Source organism: Haemaphysalis longicornis, unplaced genomic scaffold (genome assembly GCF_048455015.1).
Source record: "Haemaphysalis longicornis isolate Haplotype H1 unplaced genomic scaffold, Haemaphysalis longicornis Haplotype H1 scaffold_8, whole genome shotgun sequence".
NCBI lineage: Eukaryota > Metazoa > Arthropoda > Arachnida > Ixodida > Ixodidae > Haemaphysalis > Haemaphysalis longicornis.
The window spans coordinates 79,460,840-79,485,584 of NW_027526445.1; the positions used below are offsets into that span (position 1 = coordinate 79,460,840).

Consider the following 24,745-nt stretch of genomic DNA (forward strand, 5'->3'; position numbering starts at 1 on the left):
CATGGGCAGCAGGTAAAGCGGTATTAAATCTGCAACGAAAATTGTTTCCCTCCTCACAGGAGCTACGGTGTCATGTCGTGGCGAATGCAAGAGTTTGAGCTCGCGAATTTTCACCCGTAATATTTTTACCACGCGTGAATTTGAAAACACTGACTGCTAAATAAATCAGAGTCCATCTGACCCCGAGTAGATTCCTAGCATGGGAGAGTTGTGAGGCCATTTGAGTTCTGAATTCATTTTGAGTTCTCAGCCCATTTTGAGTTCTGATTTCATTTGTAGTTTTGAGTACATTTTGAGTTTTGAGTCCATTTTGAGTTTGAGGACATTTTGTGTTTTGAGTACATTTTGAGTTTTGAGTACATTTTGAGTTTTGAGTCCATTGTGAGTTTGAGTACACTTTGAGTTTGAGTACATTTTGAGTTCTGAGTACATTTTGAGTTTGAGTCCGAGTGAGTTCTGAGTTTTGCGCTCAATGTGAGTTTGAGTGTGAGTGAGCGCAGATGTGCTGCTCAGCATTGAGTCTGAGTTTGAGTGATTGGTGATTCGACAAAAAAAACTGTGAGTGAGTTTGAGTGAGCCGCGCCAACTTGCCGAGGTATGCTTTTATATAATTTTCTCTCTTACATTTGCGTAACGTCTTGTTCTTGTTGAACACTGTTGACAAGTATGAACACATGAACCGGACTTAGACGTCTAGAGTTTGCTGTTACTACATAAGACTACTACACAAAATTTGTTTAACGTTGGCCGGGTGGCTGAATTATTTCACAGACAGGTAGACAGACAGACCAAAATGTCTGCGTTTAAGTAGCCCAAGAATGGCTATCGTCATTAAAACCTGAGCCCGACCACTTAATACTGCACTCTTTGGTATTTTGTGTACGCAATATATCGGCAATGGACTCTTAACAACGCCCACGAGCAGCAGATGTGCAACGGAATCGCCTACACAAACGCGGGGCTCAAGAGAAGCGGGCGTGGCGGAAAGGAGTGAAGAGAGCCAAACATAAGCTAATCAAGCGACAAGTGTTGTCCATTCGCCCGCCGTGAAGATACCTCACGAGCACGATTAGAGACAGCGAGAGGAATGTATCATGACGGAAGACCGTGAAGAAGCGGGCGCTTCTGCGATAAACTACGTGACCTCTACCCACAACAGCGACCGCGCAGAGCTGCCTAAATTCATGCCGCGCAACAGCCTGTACAAGGCAAATCGATCACGCTGGGACACCATCACCGATGCAACAAGCACCCGCACACAATGCAAAGATACATCTAAGATTTAAAAGTAAGGATTCAAGAAGAGTTCATCGCCAGAGTTCTTGAGCATAATCTAATTGGATTTCTTCTTGTTACCTTTTGGGGGAACGATGCGCCTTGCAGTTTGTTTATTGTATATAAAATTTATAGTTGCCTTGCGATAAAGCCCACTAACAGGATGATCACTGTAACAGTGTTTTCTTTGATGAACGGGTACACTATTAGAATGACGCACTCTGCATCACAAAACACAGCTCGGGAGAGTGTGTAAATATCGTATTCTGCCTTGTGAAAGTCATTTAGAGTTTCTGGCCTTGTCATATTTTTATTTCTGTGCAATAATTTGCCGTCTTTCAAGTATTTGTTTTATTTATTAGGCACTGCATTCCGTAGACCAAGCAAGTGTACAAGTACAAAGAGTATTTAATTCAAAGCAAAACATTTGAAAACTATGTTTGTGATACATATTTACAAAATGGTGATAAACCTGAACAAAAAAGAAAAACAAGAACAGAGAACGTGTCTTTGGAGAAAAACATGCACCAGTGTCGGCAGCAGGGCATAAATGCTAATGCACTGCAATAACATGTTTTTCAGAATAGGAAACATTAGCTGCAGAGAACACTTTCTCCGTAAACACATTCCATTAGTCGAAAGAGCATCGGAAAAAGGATACCTGAACTGCTTATTGCGAGTGAAAATTGAGGTTAAAGTGTGCTTGTCTGTGTGTCCGTGTGCTTATGTGGTGGAAAGGCAAAGAGTGCAACCCCAAAACAGCAAGACCACAGGGCAACCCCCAAAAGGGTATGTGCCTGAGTACGCGAGATAAAAAGAACTCTGGCGTGGGCCGCTGGCGGAAGGTCTGTTGGAACGTCTGTCGCTGCGAACAGTCCTGGCAGGGAAGACGCCAGTGCCACACGAGAGGACGAGTTCCGCACGGAGCACAACAGGCTCGGCATCCCGCTCGGCGCCCGGTGTGGTTGTGACCTTCGTTCGAGTTTGCCTGGACCCGGCCCGCCTGAGCCCCGCCGGCGATGGCAACAACGAATATGATCGCGGTACAATTTATCAGCAGACGCCGCCACGTCGACGGTACCCAGCTGTATCCAAAGTCCAATGTAGGACAATCCGATTTTTGTGGGTCTATCTTTATTGTTGAGTGAACACTCCCGCGCAATTTTATCGTTCCTTGTGTAATTTCCATGTGCATTCGTTTGGTGGCTTCCTAATAAAATCCCCGGAGTGCACCTATGATCAACACCTAGTCTCAAAACCTCTGAAAGAAACCTAACTTGGCCCACCCCTTTACAAATATTGGCGAGCCTGTAAAGATCGTGAGTGTTTCGAGTGGAGATCTCAGTGACATGGTCGTGGATGCAAGGCTCGGGCATAGATCTGGACAAACTGACAGCATCCGTCCGTAGAGCGCTTAGACCTGTCAGGCGGGGAGTTCCGCACGCGCGTAGAGATCGAGGGGGCTATCCTCAAGGCCGAGCGAGTAGCCGGACGTGATGTCGGATGAAAGGGAGACACATCTAGAGCTCCGACCTCATATGCAGCAAGGGGGCCAAATTCAAGTGCCAGTGACAGATTCGTTTGCGGCGGCCGCCTCGACGACGCACCCTATTTATCCCGAAAAGCTCCTGCCCTTGTTTGATAAGCGACGCGATGACCTGCATGCCTACTTGCAGTGTTTTTAACTGGTTGCGACTGGACAAGCCTGGCCGCAGAAAAAATGGGGTACCACCGTGAGCATGTGCCTCACTGTAAAGGCTCTGTCGGTGATTGGTCGTATAACCGCAGGCGAGGATCTCGACTACCAGAACGTCAAGACGACCGTGCTACAGCGCTTCCGATTCACAGCGCAAGGCAATCAGAAAAACGTTAGAACGGCACGGGCTCAAGACGTCGAGACCGAAAAGCAGCCAAATGCTCGGCTCTCTGGGTATTTCTATCATTGGGTTGAGATGGCCGGAGATGCGAAGGCGTTTGACGGTGGCCGTGATCACAGGATCTCGCAGCAGTTCCTTCGCTGCTGTCACTATAAGCTCGGCGTTTTTCTAAAAGAGGAGGAGTGCAAGTCTCTTCCTACGCTTGCAGTGTATACGAACCCCTTTTTGGAAGCTTAGTGTTTACCCAACCTAGGAGAAGCTGCTGATAATATACGGGACCTACGCCAAGAAGGAGCTGATGTGAATAAGACGCCACCTGCAAGGTGCTTTCTTTGAAACCGAGTCGAACACCGTCCTGCGAACTTTCTCAACACACCTAAGCTTTCCGACGTGCAAGATATGCGGAAAGCTCGGTCAAGAGACAGAGAAGTGCGAGAGTGGCGATGAGAAGGTCGTTGCTTGGGTTAAGCCCAAATGTTTTACCGCTCGTCATGGCTGCTCGAAACCCCAGCGTCCCCAGAAATCCGGCCGCCAGACCGAGAAGAAGCGCCTGTTGCGCTAGGATCGTGCAGAACCCAATAAGATGAATGCTGGACACACACACAGGACGGAATGTATTCACAACATATTTAGCCACTGAAGGAAATGAAGGTCACTCAAAAAAGAAATGCTCGCAAAACGGGTTCGGTTAGCTTTCCATGGCAGTGGCTGTCGCTAGACCCGCAAAACAGTTGCGTTGAGCACGGCTCACAGGTATGTCTCGTTGGGGCGCAGTGGTCGTCGAGGGTGATGGTCGCAAACTTGGCCGGCCGCTCCGCGGACAGGTCACCAACGAGCTGGTGTGGGACGCTCCGGAACACCTCCGCGACCAAGCACACCAGCCCCGGAAGTCGTGGCCAGGACTTAGTAACCCGGCGGTCCGAGCAGGAGCATGAAGCAGCTGACGCACCACGAACGTCGGCCTCGCAGCAGCAGGAACCCTGGCTCAAGCCGGAACGTGAAGACGCGGCAGAGCCTTGCGATCACTCGTTCCCGAGCCTAACCCAGAAGGAAGCTCGCCTTGGTCACCGATGGCGACGGTCTCGTAGCGGACGGCACGTCGACCGGACGTCTGACGTGGGAATGCCCAGTCCAACCGTGCCCTGTCTCGGTCGCCCTGCACTTCCCGGGTTCGCACCGCTTGCTCGCACCATGCCCTCGTCTTCTTCTTCTCCGTGGTGTCTTTTTCCCAGCGGCCGCTTGGTGTCTCGCGCGAGTGAAATCTTCTTCCACTATTTTCCCCGTGCCCCCTCCAAGCCACTCATCACAACACCCCCACCTTAAGAAAGTTGTTAGGAGACCAAACAACTATTCTACTAATTCCTAGGCAGGGCAAAAAAAGTGGCACTGATAACAATGCAATCACGCGCAGGATGCCGTCACTTCAAAATAAACTACGATGAACGCCGTTATGTCACCGTCAAGTTACACACGCGCCCGCACAACACGACACTGCTGGACGCCTGTTTACTTGCGGGACCCCTTGTGTCGTCGGCTTCTCTGGTAGGTGCATGGAGTCTGCCACCAGAAACAAGGTTGCGTATCCAGGTGTCTAAGTCTAGATCGTGTAGCTTGCCTGCTTGCATCACCTCCTGGGTTGTCGGGAAGTTGATTACGCGTTTCCGTTGCGATACCGGTGTGCTGCAAGCAAGTTGCGGCATTAGGAGCGTTGAGTAAAAATGCCGCAGCAACTTGCGGTTCAGGCGTTTTCCGGTTGCAGACGTTGCATGATCGCACGAAACGCTTCACATCTCGTCCCAAATCCGGCCGGTAGAATTCTTCTAAAATCCGATAAGTTGTCTTCCGGATGCCGGCGTGTCGAGGCATGAGGCGCTCATGGGCCGCTCGAAGGACTGACTCTCTGAAGGTCTGGGGCATCACTATTTGCTTGAACTCATTTCCATTTGAAAGGCAACAGACCCGATACAAGCGGTCCTCACTTTCGAGGAAAGTGTAGTGGTGGCCTCTTGCAGAGCGAGACTCCTTTCCAACTTTCCGGTAAATAGACCTCAAAGTGGGGTCTTCGCGCTGTTCCTGGGCTAGTTTTACACGGTTGAGGTTACGGTTCCGGAGTAATGGCGCTCTTAAGCGTATGTCCAGCCGGGCTTCAGCGCTTGCCACGGCGGAAAACAGGCAGTGCGGTTCCGAAGGCAGCGTTCGCCCTAGGGTGCTCGTACCCGTTTCACTGTCGCTAATAACTCCGTACTCCCAGTCAAGATCTGGACCGTGAGGCTCCCTTACGCCTGGAATTTTGCCTAGAACCAGGTCGTAAAGGGGACAGGCCATGCAGGCAGCGCTAATCTCTCCTACAAAATACGGCGTCTGTACTTGGATTTTCGCCTCCGGTAGTTCATTTGCGGTTCCGTCTAGAAGGACAACACGACGTGTCTCGCCAGTGAAACATTCGTCGTCGACCAAATCACGGCGGACGATGGCGGTGTTGCTCCCGCTGTCTCTGAGGACTCTAGCGGCTTTACCGAGCACTCGTCCTGGAACCACTGGCAGCCCCTTTACCAGAAAAGGTGAATTCCTGTGGCTGACATCCTTAGAGTTGGGACCACTTGCTCTCGCGTCCGACGACTGGGCTTTGTAGGACTTGGTTTTGGCGCACCTCCTTGGAGGCTCGTGAAGGACACACGCAGCTACCGTGTCTTTTCCTCCCGATCCACTTCGACAGTTATCGGCACTGTGACCTGATCTGCCACACTGAGAACAGGTGGTTTTTCCTCTTGCCACAGTGGGACAGTCCTGTGCGCGGTGTCCGGGTCGATCACATAGAAAGCACTTCTCCGGTGTCCTTTTTTGGGTATCGGTTGCCCCCTTGGGATCATCTCGCACGTCAGCAGGAACCTTCCCTAAGTTCGCAAGGTTTTGCGCCTCCAGGAAACGGTCCGTGACGTCTTCCAAGACATTCAGGGTGACACATTCGCGTTCCTTGAGGAAAACGACGAGTTTGGGATGGCAACAACTGTAAAATTGCTCCGACAGTACCAAATCGCGGAGACCTTCGTAGGTTTTAGAAATGTTGGTTATTTCCACCCAATGGTCAAAGTAGCTCGACAGCCTGGCTGCAAACTGTTTTCCCGTTTCGCCGTCTTCTGCCCGGGCTTTGCGGAACTTTTCTTGGTATCCGTGGGCAGTGAATCTGAACCGTTGCAGCAATGCATTTTTGACTTTGCTGTAGTCCAGTGATTCCATTAGGTAAGCTTTCGCGAACCACCACAAGAGGCATAAGAATCTCACCCTTCTCATCGAAGACATGCCCGTTGTCGAAGGACGGGTACTAGGCGAAAGAGAAACCGTGCTGAGGGATTCGGAAAGCAATTCAACGACCGTAAGAATTGTCTTGGGTTCAGAGGGCCGCCTGACCAGAAAGACCAGCACAATGCTTCTTGTCGATGGTTCAGTAAACACCCTGCAGGAGGCGGTGATTCATATTTGTACGCCTTAATTCAACGGGGAAATAACCGCTGCTTGCAAGAACAAGCCTATTTACGGTCTAGTCCTCAGCAATATACTACGTGTGCGGGCGCCTCGGAATCAGAATCTGAGCCGGGACGACGAGTGCACTGTATTCAAAAAGCAATTAAAATTAAGGCTGCCCAACAATTCGCGTTTAAAGACAACCCCGAACTAGTTTCTGCTGTCGCCCAAAAAGAGACCTACCTTGCACCTTTAAGAGTAACAGTAACGGGCTGCTTCTACGCCTTTAATTGTGAACTGGCCGAGGAACAGCGCAAAGATGACACCCTGAAAAGCTGTTTCAGGAATATGAACAGACACTTTTCCTCGGGGAACGGCAATCGCTGAACTTTCTTTCTAGATGCCAACGTTTTGTACCGGGACTGTGAACTGCCGGCCGGCGGAAGAAGTAAAAAATTACACCATCTTCCCGTAGGGGAACCCTCAGTATTATGCGAAGCAGCCATGGGGTCGACTGAAGCTCCCATTAGATCAAAGTTCGTTGTTTCCGTTGACGTTCAGCCTTTATTGCATCAGTAGCTTCTTGACGTAGTTTGAATGAGTGAAGGACACAAGGCGCGTTCGTAGTCCATGCTCCCGTCCCGATTTGTAGCGCACTGGGAAGAGCGTCAGGTACCTCCCGTTGCGGCCAGAGAGTTGTGGGATCTAAATCGGGCGCGGCCTAACTATTTCTTTTTATAATGAACTGCGCTGACGTCAGCCCAAACGCTGATGGGCTGAAGGGACGCGCATTCGCAGTAGAGTGAAGATGGCGGACAACGACCACGAGGGAGGGAGGGACACAGCCACGAGCATGAGATGCTTCACAACTAAAAACTCGTTGTTCCAAGACCTGCCCGGATGACAACCTCGAAATAGTCCGCGAGAACGCCGAACATGGTCATGAAGGTGTCTGAGAAACCGGGTACCATGTTCTAGAGACCTTCTATTGGGCTAGTCTCCGAGGTGATACAAAACGCTTTGTCAGGTCATGCGATGGTTGGTAATCGACCAGAACTAACGAGCTAGCCAGACAGTGCTTCCACAAGTGTTATGCTGAGATGCTGTCCGTCATGTTGTTCTCACCAGCCCCACTTCTATGTCAGACTGCAGACTGTGTGAGTGAAAGAACCTAGCGAGTGAAAATGTCTAGCTTTATTGAGATAAAGCTGTAAATCGCTTTGCGATGAGCCTAATTATATAGACTGATGTGTTTCCTGCTGAGCATAGAAAAGAGAGTGCCAACCTTGGCGTCACCTAGGTTAATCCTGTTTAGAAAACTAACGTTTCAAACCGCCTGCGCAAGAAAATGTTTCAATTTGTGTGGTGCATTTGTTCGCCCCTTGGGTGATAGCGTTCATGAGTGTATGCCCTGGGACTTTCTCAATTTGAAGACTTCTGAGCAGAACATTACTGTTTGGTTATTTTAGTGCTCCCAAGTCTTCGACTCGACCCTCTTCAGCGATGGAGACTGTGCGTGGATAGTTCTGCACTACAAAACGTCCAATACGTAGGGGTCATTGAGACAATGTGGCCGAAAGGCGAAGAGTGCAACTTCCACGCAGCAAGACCCCTGGGCGATTTCCAACGGGGTATTACCGGAGTACCCGAGCGAGAACGAAGTCTGGCATGTGTGGCTGGCGGAAGGTCTGGTGGAACGTCTGTCGCTGCAAACAGTCCCGGTAGGGAAGACGCCAGTGCCATCAGAGAAGACGAGTTCCGGACGCAGTAGAACCTGCTCGGCAGCCGGCTCGGCGTCCTGTGTGGGAGCGACCCGCCTTCGAGTGTGCCGAAAACCGGTGGTCCAAGTAGCTCTGGGGCAGCAGCCGGGTCCCCGCTGGCATTACTCACGCTTGCGAGGGTGAGAACGGGCATGATCGCGCTACTATTTACGAGGCGATGCTGTTGCGTTGACAATGTCCGGCCGCATCAAAATTCCCATGGAGGACGTTCCGATTTCTGCGTGTCTATCCTTAGTGTTGGGTGAGCCGTCCCGTGCAATGTTATCGTTCCTTGTGCAATATCCATGTCTCTTCGTTTGGCTTCAGAACTAATCCCCTGCGCGTACCTCTGCTTATTTTCTGTTTCAAAACCTCTGAAAGACCCGAACGTGGCCCACCCCTTCACAATCTAGTATGGCGAGATAAATGGGGCTGCATGTAAAATTCCGGATTAATATTTATTTGATGTGAGATAAGTGAAAAAATAAACTTGATCTGTGCAATATGCCCTTCTCTTTTTCAAAGTTATATTGTTGTTATCCATGAGGCATAAAGTTGACGCACCGCTGTCAAAACAGTTATAAATAAATCGGACAGCTTCCTTTGTACCATATCTAGTTTATGAAAAACCCTTTCTAAAAATGGTTCCAGAGCTGCTCATACGTGTTCCAGTTAAGGCCTCACAATTGAATCATAGTCTAGTAACTTCGCATGACCAGGTGCGGCTTTTTGTTTATGTCTTTAAAACCCGAGTTTTCTAGACGGTGACCCGCAATTTTTTTGTGACTTTAGAAACTCAGACGGCTAGTTATTATAAGCCCAAAATATTTATATTCCTTCACCTGTTTCCGTGCATTGTTATTAGGCCTGTAAGAAAACGATAATATGTGCTTTAGCAGGCTCCTCCTAGGTGTTGTGAAATCGCCCCCCCTCCTACCGGATAATGGCCGCCGCGAGAGCAGTCTCTCTTGATTTTACCAAACCAGCCAAACCGCTTCCGCTGACTGACTATCCAGAGGCACTGTTATTATTGATAGTGACGCTGGATAGTCAGTGAGCGGAAGAGGTTGGGCTGGTTAGGTAAAATCAAGACAGACTAATCACTTGCAGTTCCGGAACGACACCAGCTGTATTGGACGGGAGCAGTCTGTCTTGATTTTAGCTAACCGGCCAAACCGCTTCCGCTCACTGATTAGCCAGCGTCACTACCAATAATTGACAGTGACTCTGGCTTGTCAGTGAGCGGAAGCGGTTTGGCCGGTTAGGTAAAATTAAGACAGGCTGCTCTCGCGGCAGCCATTATCCGGTAGGGGGGGGGTTTCACAACACCTACGAGGCGCCTGCCAGTGCTTTTAGGTACTTAAAACTATACAGATTTGTCACAGTAGAATTCCATAGCCCATTTCACACACCACTCAGTGGCGTCATCACACAAACATTGGAGGTTAACGTGGTCACAAGGGGATGAAATACTCTTTAGGTGTACAAAGTCTCCAGCAAATAATTTTAAACCTGTAGATTATGCATCAATACACTCAGTGGTACCATTATTGTTAATCAAAAACAGTACTGGTCAGAGTACGCTGCCCTGAGGAACACCAGAAATTAGGGGGAGGGTGCCGGACCTGGATTCATTTATTGCAACAAATCACTTTCGATTATGTACATAGCGCTAGATTTTTTAGGAGGGTTATTCCAAGGACAAATTGTCCAGGATACGTTTACTGTGCGGGACACGGTCGAATGCTTTACTAAAGTTCAGAAACATAGGTCAATTTTTTCAACCGTATGAAGTGAACAAGGGAATTCGCGAATATTGACAAAAAGCTGGGTGTGTGTGGATAAGCGTTTTCTGAATCCGTGCACCAAAGGCATGAGAATATTTTTAGCTTTTAACAACAAGACAATAACATTGGGTACTACGTGTTCAAACATCTCGGGCTTGCTAGACGTCACAGACATCGGGTGATAGTTGTGTGCCAGTGGGCGGTGTCAATTGTTAAAGGTTGGCACGACATATGCCATTCGCCAGCCATTAGGGATTTTGCAGCAATCGAAGGATAGCCTAAGAAGATGAGTAGGAATATGTCCTTATGGTTTAGGGTAACGATGCAGAAAGGCATTGGGTTTATTGTCACGACCAATGGAAGATTTAGTGTTTTGATAGAGTAAAATATTTATAACACCTCCAAAAACTATGAAGTCAAAAGCTAGATTGGGAAGGGGTATATAAACGATGTACTTTCTTGGATTGGGGAGAATACGGAGTAACAACATTTCTTGAGAGTGGTTAGCGATGACAGCTCAGTCACTCATGAGTCGTTAATGGATACATGATCGGTATTTTAGTTGAAACGCCTAAGTACCACCAAAACAAATCGGGACAGTGCTTGATAAATTTTTGGAGAGTGCGCAAGAAATGTTTCTCTTGGGCCTCAGAAAGAATTGCTGCAAGAGTTGTCAAACGAGTTACAGGGCTTGGAATGGCGCCGTTTGGCACGTTTATACTTGCGATGTTGCTGCATTATTTTACTTGATATCCACGGATTGTTTTGGTTGGTGCGGTGAAGCCTGGAGGGAATATATATGTCGATGCAAAAGTGAATGGTAAATTTTAGGGTATTCCACAAAATATCAACTAAACTGGGGAGGTTGTCATAGAGGTTTTCAAAAATTCTCTACGATAGATGGGTCATCTGAATGACAATAAATGTTCACAGTTTCATCACCTTGCTTAGTGTGTTCTTTATTACCCCCTATAGGACAAAACAGCAGCACGAACTTGTGCTTGGATATACCATTCTAATAGCAACCGTGAAAGAAGGCGTGCTTTATTGAAGGAAAACTAGGTTTATTACTAAACGGGCATTACCGACTACTTTTCTGTAACCGGAAACAGTCTGTACAATGTACAAAATACCACATGAGCATAAATTGTAGGAGGGGGTTGAAAACAGCAGAAAACACTGATATCTTCTGCACCAGTCACTTTGTGCAAGATTGAATTTCCAAGATATAAACAGGCAGTCATCGTTGTACATACACAAATGGCCCTCAAGCATTTGCAACAAAGTCTATATCCAGCACATACCGGGAAATTAAAACCGCAGCTGTTTACCCTCAGAACAAACACTCATGGTAGGGTATGTACTGTAGAATAGTCTAGGTAAGCAAAAGCAAAAGTTTTACCAAATTAGCTACCCTACCCTCGCGAGACAGGCAGTAACGGCGGGCCATTTGATAGGGTGCACGAACTACCACAGAATCTGGGATGTCCCTATGTATCTACGTCTCGGTTACCACTTTTATTTGTGGATCGCATAGAAGCAGAAAATATTCGAATAACATATTCAAGTTTGCAAAACTGGGCGTTTAAACCTTAAACAGTTAGTTCATTTTAGGCGGAGCGCAATTAGCGCCAGTCAATACCGCAACCAGTTCGCACATCCTTTGACGCCACTGCTGCTGGCTTTATTGATGTGCGCTCCTTTTCATGCGCTGTTAGAGTGCATCAAGGCACGTTTTTTTTTGTTAGCTCAGAGCCACACTTCATCACCGATTTTCAGCTTATCGTGAAATGGCAAGACGCCCTTTTCTACTATCCCACTCAGGTTTTTCGTTTTCCCAAAAGAATGTTCGTTTGAGCAAACTGCTTCGCTATAAAGTTCTGCACAAAAATGTAGTTTCCTACAGCTTATGTTTATATTTCAAAACAGCCTGTTTTTTACAAAATCGTTGAAGTAAGCAATAAGAGGTCTCCGGTCTTGTTTCGGTTCAAGGCGGCAGACGGAAAAAATGTCGTTACGGTTCTACAGTGGTATTTCACCTATTGCACTTTGAACGATTCATGTGTTGTATTTTTCAACATTAAAAAGTCATTTTTTATAGTACGTCTTCGTAACAGCATCTACTAAGGTTTTATACTAGAGCCATCATCCTGCAGTGAACTACACAATAAATAAAATGCCACTTCTAAGAAATTATTAAAATAATATAACGCTTCCCTAACGCTCCTTTCGAGTCTTATTGAGTTTTTGCGATGCTCTCCCTACACAAAAACAGCTAACAGAAAAACAAATGTCCGTGTATCTGCTCATTTCGTTGCAAATGACAACAAAATACTATTGTCCTGTTACCATTTTTCATTTCTTTTGGCAAGTAAATGCCTCCCTTCGCTTTCCCGCTCATCTCTCATATTGTTCCTCTTGCCTCACGCTCCTCCCAAGGTAAACACGCTAAAGGTTTGCACAAGTCAATTTAAATTTTCCGCGTTCCACTGCCACAGGCGGAGAGCCTCGATGGCAGCGCTGACGTGCGTGAATCGAGACCCCTAATTTACCCTTTATAGAACAGCGTTGCCCTCGTCCACGTGCGTTCCAAGCTGAACGTGGAATCTACCAGCGGATGCTGTCGTTCTTAAAATACCGTCAGAAGCTATAGTGGCGCGGGGGACCGCAGGCAAGAGTGCATTTTTCTGCATTCGGTAAAGTATTTCATGTCGCATAAATCAAGCATCTATAGATTTTCTATAAAGGAACACTGTAAATATCGTTGTGCATTATATTCTGTCCTAAAGTTTCTGAATGTCTTGTTCTCGTTCAAAAATGTTTAAAAGTATGAACATATAAACAAGATTTGCAAGCTTACATTTGACTGTGAGTAAATGAGCATTGCGCGAATTTCGTTCACACTTGGCCGCATGGCTGAATCGAGTCAGACATAGGCAGGCTTACGGACAACCAAAATTCTGGGTTTAAGTAAGACAATAAAGATTATCGTCTATAAAACAGAAACTGTTCAAATTTTCTCCACAGGTATCTAACCACCTCGTAAACAAGGAACCATTGAGCTCATTATTTTGTGTTATTTTTGAAGTTCTATAAATAGTCTTCACCAGATTGGTGTTTCTTCTAACAATGTTTCGTTCCTTCTTTATTGTGCAAATTAAAAAGTAAAGTACCACATTTATTTCACCTCTTTCTGCGTAATTTTACACTTTATTAAGAAAGTATCGCAAGTTTTAAATAATTATCAAATGTTTTTTTTTTGCCATAACAGAGACATGTTTTCCTAAATATTTCAAACGCGCCAGACAATTTGAAAGTCAGAACACTGCCTTGAATACGCCAACAAAGCGTACGTAACAAAACGCGTAGTAAATATCCCACTCTCACCAGATTTACTATGAAACAATTTACAAAAGAAATATAGCTCGGCTCTAGAAAATTCCTTAATTTGTTAAACAGGTATGGTTAGCGAATAAGTTGTCGATTCAGGGACTAGAAGAAAAATACATTATTTGGATTTCTACGATTTTCATTCAGGGGACACGCTGATAACCCCTTGTCATTTCGAACGCTTCTGCACACTGACCTGGTGTTTTTTTCGGTCTAAGTGAAGCTTTTCTTCTGCACCTGGCATGCACTTGCACCGCTCGTTGAAATATGCCATGTTTGAAGAATGATTGATTTGCTCCAAATCTTCTTTCCTGCAAGTAGCTTGCGAATCTCTACCTGTACAGACCAACCAAACCGCAATTATTCTGAGAAATTTATAGATTCTCCCGAGGGCGACCAGTGAGATAACAATAGCAAATGCAGGATTTCGATGGCTTGTCAAGGTAGAGGAACACGCGTTTTCCCAAAAGAAGGGTAGGATTGTTCTGGGTGGGTGTTTTTTTTTTTGTGGAAGAATAATCGTTTTCTTTACAGGGCCCCACGTATGACGAGTGCCTGCTTTGGATCCTCTAAATGTATTCTAAAATAAAAGACGGACTCCTACTAATGTTGCCCCCACAACGTTTCCACGCACATATCGGCTGCGTCATGAAGTCCGCTATGTCTGCTCTTGTGCTACTGTTATGCGTGTTGTCAGCCACATGTAAGCTCACATACGTTTCTTGCCGTAGACGTATCGCAAAATAGGCGTGTGTTGTTTTTGCTCATTTTTTGCATAAAATAGGCGTAGGGAAGTTTGGAAATCATCTTTGCTCAGTAGCTTCCATTAAAATATTGTTGGCAATGTACAAGTTCGTTTTTCGTCTCCAAGGCCACAGTTACCTTAGCCATCAGTTCCTCAGTCACCCATTCGAAACGTAATGACACAGAGGCTCTTGAGTATTTCGTTAGTCTCTCATTATTCCTATGAAAGCTCCACAATTAGAGACACGCGAGGCCCTTCTCTATCAGTCAAGGCGTACGCACTTACATTCGTTATCAAGCTCTAAAGTATTCCCTTATACACAGCTGATATCTGTTCCTCTAAAGCAATATACTAATGCTAGATTTGATCCAAATATTCAATGTCTTTATCATCACCATAATCGTAATAGAAGTAGGCGTCGTCATAGTCACCCTCATCTTCATTATCACCGCATCTGCGTCAAGTGAACGACTAGGGCATGTACACGAGACCGCCGACCGATTCTGCCAGTACCGTCCGAACTGAACCTGCGTCCTAATATTCGTTTGTCCCTCCATCCTAAATATGTGCATACGTTTCATGGCCCCATCTAGGGTAGCCGCTTTAAATGTTGCTCTTGGAACGTCTGACCACTTCTATATACCTGTAAAGGTATGGTACCAACTTTCTGATCCTTGTTGACCACGAGAGAGTTTAGTTTTCCGAAATATAATAATTGTAGATGGATTACATACATAGTAACGGGGATGAGGTTATGTGCATTTCAGTGGTACATAATGTGGCTATACTGGAGAAACTTTCTGCGGTGAAACAGTAGACACCGCACGGAGAAACGTGCATTTAAAATTTATTCAGTCGAAAAATATTTTAACGTATCGTGTTATTTTGTTTCACGTAATAAAACTGTAATTCTTCATTCATACCAATTCGCACTTCCGGCATACTAAGACACGGATATAGTTTCAAGCGATGAGCAGTATTAATGCAACTTTGCTTCAAAATCAAACCTGCCATTTTTTTACATGCATGTTTAAAAAAAGCTTCCTGAACTTTTCGTCCCCGAAGAACTTGTGACAATTCGACCATCGCTAAAGACAACGTAGAAAGGTTTACTGTTGCGTAGAACAATATTTGAAATCCCTCGTCAGTCTTGTTGAAGTACGCTCTGAAAACATTAACAAAAGTTTTACTATTCCGGGTGGTTTCTCTACTCCCCAACACGAAAATGATCAACTCGCTGGCCGAAACCACATCTTAATAGCCGCTTGCTAATACTTCATTACTAAATCTTGCTTGCTGTCAGCCCTGAATTTCGCACAGCAGGTTGCTCATGTGTATACCTTTATTCGGAGAAGATCCAAGAATATATTTACCGTGGGAGCGCTGATGGTCGTTGAGACAGGTTTTCTGCTTTGTTACCTTCACTGAAAATGGTCGTTTCACGCACATAATTTGGAAAAAAATTGAGTTTTTCATAAGGTACCCCTTTTCGAGGTCCACTCCATGATTTCAACATTCCGTAATTACACAGTATCTGTTTTAAACTTCAATACGATGCTCACAAACGCCAAGAGTTTTCAATTTTGGTCATCTCCTCTATTCAGTTCTACCAACCGAGGATATGCGCTCGCCCTCGTTAGTACACAGTGACAGTATAAAATTTCATAGTGCGTTTTTAATATGAAGGTGTATTTGCGAAGGCCTAAACACGAGTACACACGCGGGTAATAATGAAAAGAAAATACTTACTCCCAACATTCAGATAACACAAATGCCGAAAATATATTGCGATACTAATGCTGAAGAAAGTAGAGTTAAGACGAACGGGGAGAAACAATGATAACCTTTTCGTCTTATCAGATATTTGGCATAATACATGCTCATCAAAAAAAAAGAATAGGAAACACACCCAGGTGCAGGAAAATGTCTTTCCTCAAGATTGTGAATGAAGTTCCCTAAGTGTAAAGAAAAATTACAAAAAAAACATTTATTTGAGAGCGTAACTTTATAGAAGACGGAATTCAAGTGCTCTTGCCTGATATTATCAAGTCCAAACGGCGACACCGATCTTACAACCGCTGCCTCAAGCAGAAACGCAGAAGAAATACAGAGGAAGCTCCTCTAATTTTAAGCAACCACATAATTCAACTCATTCGAACTCACATGCTCCGCCTGAGAAAGAGCATCGGTTTAGACGGCTGCTTCGTTCCTGAACACGAACTCTCCGTTTTGTTTTTGTTTACATTTTTGTCTTCCTAGTTGTGCGCCTCCCACCTCCTGAGCAGAGCTGCCACAAAACCAGCCCCGCTCTTTTTTTCTTTGGTTTGCCGCTGGCTCTGAGGGTTGAAGGGTGGGAAAAGTGTTAGCTCGATGTGCTTGTCTTTTTGTCTCTCACCCTCCCTTCCTCCTCAGTGGGAATCAACTAGGCATTGTGGCCTTCTTTAACATTTCTTGAGCTCTGTTCGCGTGAATACCCCGCCGCGCCCCGCCAAGGCTTCTATCTTTGCTACCCAGAATCGCTTTTAGTCGCGATCACCCCGAATGCTCTACGTCTTAACCGAAAATTTCCTGTGAGGGTGTTCCCTTAAGCGGATTTTTTGGCATGAGTATATAGAAAACCAAACAAACGTTCCCGTGTGGTTCGTCATAAGCAAGAACTCGTCTCTACAGATTCGTTCTAAATGCTAGTCTATTATGAGGTGTGTAGTGTCACCAATGTTGGCTTGCACTATTTAAGCTATCCAGCTGGTATCTCAGAGCAGTCGGAATAACTCAAAAACCAAAATTACCATCAGTGCAAAATTGCATCTACCAGAAACTCGTCCTTTTGTGCATATATGAACAATATTTGCAGGTTAAGCACACGCCTTCAAAACAGTTTTCCACAAATTCTTCGCAAACACTCTGGGAACTGGGGAAAGGGAAATACAATAAGCTGCAATCCAGAAAAATAACTGAGGAGGACGTTGTGCAGTTTAAACAAAATTTACAAAATAACCTGCGAATCACGCTAGTTGGCATCGTAGAAAGATTTTTGTAGTACCTGCAACAGCATCGCACTGCAATAACAGTAACAAAGACTACACGTTTAAATAAGCTGATCGGCAGATGCAAACATAAATACCGCACGGTTGAACTAAGTCTGGTTTTGGCACAGCATTAAATTGCAATACAGCAGCGAAACAACATCATTCAGGATTCGTTAGACACCTATCACAGGCATTTCAGTTCATTCCACAGAACAGAGAAGCTACAACAGGTTTTTGATTTTGGATATATTTCATGAGTGCAAAATAACATGCATGAGGCGAAAGCGTTTAGCGTTAATAATTATGCTATAGTTTTACACATCGTTCTGGTTACGTGAATGTTCCAATTTTGTTCATGGCATACGCTTACGCTCATGTTTTCACAATTGTCAAGATAGTAGTACTTCTTCGTCTAAAAAGCTATTTAGGCGCAGAAAAAATTCTCTTGATGGAAATGCATGCAGGCACAAATACAAGAAATCTCTTTGGAGAGCCCTAGTAATTACATAGCACTTATTGAATCAAACGCCAGAGATTTAAAAATAGGCATCAATCAACGGCATTTGATTATCACTTGATATCTATTAAGGAGATGAATAAATAACCGTCAAAGTACCTTCTGAAAATTCTACCTGTCAATTAATATCTTGTCATCAATTATATTACACCGATTCAGCGATATTTCTTTACAAGAGAGAAATGGCTAATGCACGGGATGCAGGTTGTGTACACGTTTCATAAAAAATATTTGCTGTAAACGCATAGTGAACTACAAATAACATCGCAATAAATACGGCAATGATCCCAATTTTGTTAGAAAGTTCGGGCAAACAAACATGTTTCTTTCTTTTTTGATAAATCAACCATTCATTAATAGCTTTGAAATGACGATTCCGTAGTGCCAAAAAATAATATTGTCGGTTATTTTATAGAGTATTTAAAAACTTAGAACACAAATTACAATGCCATTAGACTGTTAAATAAAGTGTACGAAGACTTACCAAGTTTCCTCAGCTAGCTCCTGTCGATGTAGCATTCAAGTGAATTGTTTGTCTACGGACGCCTCTCTGGGAATAACGAAATCACATGTATTACGCGTATAGCAGAAGCGATCATTTTAATACCCAACGCAAAATCATACCGTCTCGAGGAATAATATAACACATAAGAAAATGTTACCGGGGGGAGAGGGAGTAATAATGTTGTTGCTATTATACTGCTGTACCATGATAATAACTTACGCTTTAAGGCTTATCGATTCTCTAACAGCAAACCTAATTTTTATACAATATGGGTCACCTTACTCTTGTCACATAAGCGAAACAGATTCGGTAGAGTTGTCAACTTTTGTTACAATTTTCTGACTTTGTTTCAGGGTCAACCGTACATTGCGATAGCTTCTGGGATGATGATTGGTGGGGTAAGTAATGTTTGAAAATATAAGTTTGTTATTGCTAGTTCGAAACGTGATTGCCGTAAGAATTGGCGAGTTATTGTCATATTGCGCAGATGTCGCCAAAGCACAATATCAGCATTCAATCAAATAACAAATAATGTGCGTTATGCGCATATTTCCCCCTAAAACCAGTGAAATTATGTGATTTTTACATTTTTTTGTGCAACGATTCCAAAAACAATTGTAATAAGCAGGTACATAAAGTTCGCGTAGTATGTGTACAAAAGGTCTTTAGGCAAACCGCTCACAAAATAATGTTCTCCTCCTTATCAAAATTACTGCCCGTAATATCCAGTCTACTTTCCTCCGAATATAAGAAGGAGGTCTTCTGTGCAGTGTATTTTAGGCCAGTGAGTTCAAACCATAGAGTTTCATACAATACAAATACAAATACAAATACAAATCTGGCGCTGCGACCATACGCCTCCATGGGCGTAAAGGGTAGTTCTGGATTCGGATTGGCGCTCGATGACTTGTGGAAGTTGCTATGAATTTCAGGTAGTTTCGTTTTCGTTTTGGATTTACATGAACGCATTTGCTCACACTGGGTGTTGGGGGAAGCGATAAAAAATACGTTTCTCCTTGAACTGCATGCCTCGCGTGCACTGACGCCACCCTCAGTGGAATGTTTTATAACCAGAGTTGCGAATTCGGTGGGTTATCAATTCGTTGCCGCACAGCGAGCACGAAAACACAAATTACAGTGCTCTGTGCGGCGAAGTTGTCTGTGAATTGGGAGTTGCGGCGCTGCTCATTCGGCGGAGCAATGTATTGTCAAAGCTGAAGACCCTTGCGAATTGCTTGGAACAGCCACACCTTTCGAGCGACGCCAGCTCCTTCAGCGTAGAACAGCAGCACCGGCGGCTAATAGGAACGCAACTTGATTAATGTCGCTAATTAGAGCAAGAAAAACTTCTGCACAATTGGTTTCTTTTTTTTTTTGTGAGCACAAAAGTTTCCTCTTCCTATTACAAACCACCAGGGCCTAAACTTACAATTAGTTTTTAGAGAAGTCTGCGTCCTGCTGTAGTTGGGGGCAAGTGGCAAACCTGTTCCACAAACCTCCTGAACTACGCGTTTTCTTTTTTTTAACGCGCCGTTTTATTTCGTACCGAACCAGTTTTTTGTCACTAGCTTTTGTCACTAACTGTCATGCAATTTGCAAACGCATAACCAGGCAATACGATTTTTTTTTTTGTAAAAAAACACAATTTGCACAGCAATAGGCCCGTTTCGACCCAACGCAATCCGGTTCCACAACTACCCATCATTCCCATTGAAGCGTAAGCGCCGCGGCCATGTTCGCGTTCACACTAGTGCCAGTTTCCCCTCTAGGTATTTTTATAAAACTCTATGGTTCAAATGAAAGGAAGGTAATGTTTCATATCCCAACAACCATGCGTCAAAATATTGCTAAGTAAAAGTTCACTTTTGTAGCCATGTTTTCATAATATAATAGCAATAACCATTGTACAAGTCGCCGGTAAGCAGATTTCTTATTGGTAGAAATTGCAAATTTGCTAAATATTTTCTTCCGCAGGTGGAGGGCGACGGGACGTCTGCTATCGGCGACCGAGCACTGGTCCATGTAGGGCTTCTTTAGAGAGATGGTTCTACCTACCCGCCGACGGCAGATGCTACCCATTTGTTTATGGAGGATGTGGAAACAATGGAAACAACTTCCCCACATATGAGACCTGCATGCGGCGCTGCAGGTGTAAGTATGCTTTTTATTTTTATTATTTGGTTATTGGTAAACGTCAGGCATATCGCGACATTTTACCTCCTACCATAGAATTGAATTTACAAGAGTGTTTCCGTTGGTCTACCATCTGCACCTTATTTTTGAAGTTTTTTTTGTAGGTATTTACGGGTGTAGTCATTAAATAATCACCATATAAATTTTTGTATTGAATAGTTTCTCTGGTTACAAAATTCTATTCAAATGTTAATCTTTTTAAACAATGAGACAGCATCTTTTGATAGCATGCTTGTTTGAACTGACGCAAGTAATTCCCTCCTGATGTGTTTTCTTTGTTGCGTAGTAGGCTACGTGCATTAAGAAAACCTTAAAACAAGCCTTTGAATATAAACAGGCTGCTGCAGAAATAAAAATTATTAAAACAATTTTTGCAGGAGAACAATGTTTTATTATTTTAAATCTCCATCATTTGAAAAATTATTTGTGCCATAAACTCCAATACACTAACTTCTAACTTTTTTTTGGTGGAGATACTAACTTTAAATATCCGAGTTGCGAGGAAGCATTACCTAAGACGCCTTTAGCCAATATTTCCCGAACCAGTTTCTCATTAAATGTGTTATTCTTGAGTTAAAAGGCGTAAGCGCCATGACGTACCGTTTCCTAATTGCAGGGATTATTGTATCCCACTTCGAAATCAGGACAACTTTACTCATACTCATCTCTTCTTTAGCAGTGAATATGATGACAAACAAAGAATTTTTGAGTTGTAGCAGTCGGTCAAACAAATTAGGTTTTGGTAAAGATCCATTTCATAGCTCTAAACTTGTTAGTGTAGCTTAGTCCACTAAATTTCAGCCTTGCTTAGCCTTCTGGTATTCCTGTTATAGGCTGACTATTTCAGGAAGTTCATATTTCCACAAGTACGTTCCTCCTGAAATAAAAATCTACGAAATTTAATACAAATCGAAATCCGAAAAGGGCACACCGGTGTTCTAGAAGAAAATTGAACAAACAAATCTTTTCTTAGTAATGGTTATATAAATCCGAAGGTGCCCTTATAAATCTTTCTCAACACGATCAAATGTCGAAGTCAGAAACGCACCGTTGCGCAACAGTACAGACATCAAATGGTTATGTAACGGTGTGGATCGCGAATAAAATATTCTGCGCTAATATTCTGTCACTCGTCTCCACTTCATTTATACTCCATCGTGGTTCAGAGAAATGTTTAGGACTAGTAGGAATAGGCGAACTGCGGCGATTTTGTCAGAGTTCGGATAACTGTAGATGTATTCTAAATACTGTCAATTAAGCCACCATGGTTCGGAAATGAAGCGCAGCAATAGTAACCCTGAAATATTCACTAGCAAAATTAGTGTACGTGTCGTGTTATGAACCGCAGCCAGTAAAGGTAACGTTACAACAGCCTAATACAAATCAGAAGAAACTTTCTGTAAAATATGCGTGAGAACGCCGACTAAAACACTCCTGAAAATATAGTAGCCACTTCGCGTTCACACGAAAATTCAGAAAAGCTGACGAGAAGTGTAATGTGAAATATAGAAATATCGTCCCTAAATTGTTTTTAGGACAAGTACAGAAAAGTTTCTTATGTATTCTTCCGCAAAAAAAAAACATCCGGCCAATTTAAAGGACGAAAACATAAGGCTGTAGTGGCTGCGGCCCACCGTAGGCGCGACTGTTCATTAAAGGGAACTCGTGCCAGGGGCATGGCCGGTGAACGGGCCCCAGAGTTTTTTATTCCCACCCATCCTAAACGTGGTGGGTGGGATACTTTATAACAAGCTCTACGATTCACAAAATGCTTCCTTGTGAAGTAGTTGGGGATAGTAAAAGCATATTATTTGATAATGTTACTTCTCTCACCTCAAGAATGCTAATATTGTTGCGGTAATTGCTTATTGCAGCTGTACTCGTTATAACAATGAAAATGTCAGCTGTGGTAGTTTTCTTTTATATTTTAAAATATTGATGCTTCCTTGAGCATCCTTGATGCTTGCTCGATGTTTGTGGTGTGCCCCATATTAGCGCCACTCGAAGCGAAAGTTGTGCTACAGTTGTGCTACACACAGTTGTTACATGTGCATAATATATACAAAAAGAAATAATCCCTAACCTCCAGCAAAACGTATTTTGTGTCACAAATCATAGACCGAGGGACTTGTCTACCGCTAGTTCCTTGACACATTCCTCTCCAGGCATTTATGAATAATGCATTTCTTTTAATTGAAATTTTTCCTGTGCGAATAACGCTTTTTATTATTATTCAGATATGCGTCTTATGAACAAATTCAGTAGTCGTGTCGTTCATCAGTACTGTATGCTTGCAATCTATGACCTGGTACACCTAGCAATGACCTAGAGTTCCCGTACAAAATTTTTAGGGTGTCGTTTTGTTTACACTTGTTCGTCGTATTTTTTCGCAAGTCAGGGTTGTGAAACTTTACCCCTTGCCTCTTTCAAACATTTTAGATGTTCTTACCCCTACAAACAAAACATATCTGCTGCATTTGAGATTGGGAATGTAACTCGTAGTTTGTTCTTTTGAAGTGCATCTTATTCCAAAATTTTTCGTTAGGGATATTGAACACGCCTTCATATGCGGACATTCTACACACGCGTTTTGAAACCTAACATCCAAGTTGCCGCTCCCGCCACTGAGCAACATCCGGTTATTTCAGTAAACTTCAGTGCAGTTTTGCTATGGCATATTTCCTTTCGATGCAATGTTTACGCAAGGAATTTTACATCAGTTTCGTTGAACTGAAGACTTCATGAATCAATTCATCCCTGAAAATTTAGTCTATCATTGGGCTTTATCCATACATGTCTGATTTTTGCATTCAGGCCATATATAATGCCATACTTTGAGCGAAAATTGAAAAATCAACATCTTAAGACAATACATCCAGAGCAGTGAAATATGCACCTCTAATTTTCTTCACACCAATAATACTAGAATATTTCCCTTCAGCGCAAAATTCCTATGCGAATTCTCGTTTTTTTTTGCAGAAGTAAAGGATTTGCATACAAGCTAAAAAATACTAAAAGTACAAAAAATTAAATTTATTACCACCAATAAAACGCGTACTTTAAAATAAAATACATAAAAGGAGCTTGAGAGTTTAGTTACCAAACAACACTACCCGTAGAGAAACGAGGCAGCCTAAGATGCTCTTTCTGTATGTAGCAGTTAATACATGATACATTAGAGAGATTATGAAGTTGATTCAAAGCAGGAAAATTTATTTAAAGCATAAATTTTCCTGACTCAAGTAAGAACAGATAATTTTCATACATCACAACAAAATAAACTCCACTAATTGACTTTTTTGTCTTTTCAGATGGAAGTGGCTGGTCCTGGGGAAATGGGGGAGGCTGGGGAAACTCGTGGGGAAACTCGTGGGGAAGCTCTTGGGACGAGTAATTTTAACAAGAATATACTTTGATGAAATAAGATAAGCTCAAGCAATTATATGCACCGTGAAATCTCCTAAAGAAAATACACATATTGTCAGTAAACAAACCTATTGAAAATAAAATTATTTAGTCGCTACCAGTGCTGCTAAAAACAATTTCCAAAATAAAATATGTTCTCTTACTTTTTGTGAAAATAAAGATTTCGTAATGCATTTCGAACTTTTGTACTTTGTGCATAGTGCTCGCTAATTTGTTGCGTGTAAATCAATTATTTTTGAGTCCTCTAGTTTTAGCTCTGCGACTGTTAGCCAACCTAGAAAACACAATCTCACAAGAAAACCTGCAAGCGGTACTTCCAAACACAGTAAGTTTGAGAAGTTAAGTAGACATTTAACCTTTTATTGTTATGCCCATACCGCCATCGGTCTATATCTGAATATACCTTCTTCGTTGTATTTATAAAACAGTAAATACAGGATCACTGGCAGGTATGCAAATTCTTTAAAAAAAGCGTAATTTGTATAACCTGCCAGGGATTCCAGAACTGTTAAGGCAAAAATAAAACAGTAAACATGTCAACTTATTCCTAAATATGTAGCTGAGAGTAACGTGGTATGATAAAAAAGCCGACGACATTCTGTGGTTTACTCGGCATAAACTAAAAGAATTTTTTTCTATTTGGAGGCTACATTTAAACAAATGAACAGGTAACTCTCCCGGTTGTTCATCTACAACATAATAAAATATCCCAACAAACGGCTCGGCAGCTATGCAGTCCAAGTCAGCAAACCTGCCGAACGTCATCTTAAAACCATCAT

General features: G+C 43.5%; 2 long non-coding RNA genes across 2 annotated transcripts in view; one reads left to right on the forward strand and one right to left on the reverse strand.

Annotated features, from left to right (window-relative positions):
* The window catches only part of LOC144148737 (uncharacterized), a 58,799-nt gene extending 44,809 nt beyond the window's left edge, over positions 1-13,990 (reverse strand). Inside the window, exon 1 of the long non-coding RNA XR_013318044.1 lies at positions 13,748-13,990. This is a non-coding gene — a long non-coding RNA (uncharacterized LOC144148737). The remainder of the gene's footprint in view (positions 1-13,747) is intronic.
* A 20-nt stretch (positions 13,991-14,010) lies between these two features.
* On the forward strand, positions 14,011-24,146 carry LOC144148735 (uncharacterized). Its single transcript, XR_013318042.1, has 5 exons — positions 14,011-14,025; positions 14,086-14,254; positions 18,701-18,745; positions 20,322-20,498; positions 23,852-24,146. It is a non-coding gene; the product is annotated as an uncharacterized LOC144148735 (long non-coding RNA).
* Positions 24,147-24,745: the final 599 nt, after the last annotated feature.